Source organism: Cyprinodon variegatus, unplaced genomic scaffold, assembly GCF_000732505.1.
Source record: "Cyprinodon variegatus isolate N-32 unplaced genomic scaffold, C_variegatus-1.0 Scaffold1666, whole genome shotgun sequence".
Classification (NCBI taxonomy): Eukaryota; Metazoa; Chordata; class Actinopteri; order Cyprinodontiformes; family Cyprinodontidae; genus Cyprinodon; species Cyprinodon variegatus.
The window spans coordinates 50,285-52,553 of record NW_015152119.1 but is presented as its reverse complement, the minus strand read 5'-3'; positions in this window follow the sequence as shown (position 1 = coordinate 52,553).

The window sequence follows — 2,269 nt, the reverse complement described above, 5'->3', positions numbered from 1 at the left end:
GTAACTGAGAACCTCATTAAACCCACCTAAATTCACCTCTGCCTACTTGCCTCTGCTTTTGGGTCCTCAATCCACACCAAATCCTGACACATTGCCCAGTTTTATCCCAGCCAAATGTGCCTGTCTCTGGTCTCAAATCGAAGATTTAGTTGAAATTTTCCCAAAGATTAATGTATTCGATGTGGCTGAAAAGTCCGTAATTTTGGGCCACTTGGACCACATTAACATTAGAAAATATGTAAACCAAATGGCCCACTTTTATCCAAGAGGCCGTGCATGAACCCTGGGTAATCAATGTATCCCAAGATGCCCCCCAAAAATCACATTTTGTGAACAGCTAAAGACTGTGTCCAAATCACTCCTAATTTGATTAAAAGCAGCCACACAGTTCTTATTTTTTGGTGAGACTGGTTTACAATTTGGCAAATGTGCCACGTTTGCACTAGCTCTTACCGAAAAGGGCAGATTTGGTCTTACCCCTTACTCAGGAGGAGTGCTGTAGGCAGTGCTTCTGGAGGACATGGCCTGGTATAATGACTGGATCCCAAACGTTCCCCAAACAGCCCCACTCATGCTCCATGGAGCCCTTGTAGCATACACTAAACACTGGTTTTTGGGCTACTTGGACTGCCTTAACATTTGGGTAAATATAGAGCAAATGGCCCAATTTTAGCCCAGCCTAATGTAGTCCAAAATACCCCCAAAAATAAAATTTTATGAACAGCTGCCGATAAAACAAAATGAAAATTAGTAGAATGTTCAAACAGTTAAAGCATTTATTAACAGGATATTTTTTTCAGAACATTAAGAACAGCATATATATGTTATTAAAGAATTCAGAACATTTAGAACAGTTTAGAACAAAAAAGGCATAGAAAATCTGTAGAAAAAAGTGAAACAATATACATTAAAAACTATTCAAAATAAAAAGATCTCCACACAAACAGAAATGAAACCTACCTAAATATGTTTTTTTTTAAAGAAAATCTAAATAAATTGAAAAAAACAACTCCCCAACTAGGAGTCCTCCTCCACCATCCTTTTCCTCTTTTCCAAACGGAGGATTGCTCTTCTTGCCCTGGAGGTGACTTCTTCACTATTTTTTTGCAGTATATGCATAAAACATATTTTACACACCAAGCATTTTCATCGTTAATACATTGTCATAGATTCTACATGAATGGTACACTGAAGATAGCAGAATCAAAATCAGGAACATGTTAGTGTTAGTGTATAGGATAAAAATGTTGTGACACATTGATTTTGAAGGATGGTTCTCCAGTTTTTTGTTACTGAAAGGATTTTGTAGAGAGACAACAGAGTTACACATAAAGACATATTAAGGCAAAGACCCCGCTAGCCTTCTACAGCAAATCAATTATAATTAGGAAGGAAAAAAAAAAATTCTTTATTAATTTAGTAGGCTATATATGCAAAACTCTAATGGCAACTATAGAAAACTATTTTAACTGTTCTTTTAAAAGTAGGAACACACCAAGCACATTTTCATCTGAAATACATTGTCATAGATTCTACATGAATGGTACACTGAAGATAGCAGAATCAAAATGAGGAACATGATGTGTGGATGTATAAATCTATAAATCAAAACAGATTAGTATTGGAAAAATCTCCCTGAAACAACTTCCCATGAATTATCATTTTAAAAGCCCTTCTGAACCATTTGTAGAAGTAAGCATAAACCAGTGGATTTAAAAAAGAATTTGACCATCCAATCCATTTAAATATTTCCACCATTACATCTGGTGTTCTGCTATTGTTTATTCTATAAAAACTACCAGACAAAAAGAAGGGAGTCCAACACAATAAGAAGACTCCCACTACAATAGCCAGAGTTATGTTTGCCTTTTTCTCCATCTGACTGACAGATACAGCAATCTTTAAAGTATTCTGGATGCAGCGTGCCTGCTTTTTTGCTACAACCAGAATCTTTAAATAAATGGTCAAAATTATAATAGCTGGGATATAAAATGCAAAGAAAGATCCTGTAATAGATTCCTTTGTAACAGAAAAAATCTTGCATCTCCTGCTCAGATCCTCTATGCCTATCCCTCGAACTGTGATGGTAACCGCAAGTAGAAGGGGAACAGTCCAGCTCACTAAGATCATGAGTAGAGAAACACGAACATTTATTTTATTTCTATATGTTAGAGGGTGACATACTACATAATATCTGTCCACAGATATAAAGCACAAGTTTAAGATAGATGATACAGACAATAATATATCAAACAAACCTCGAATTTTA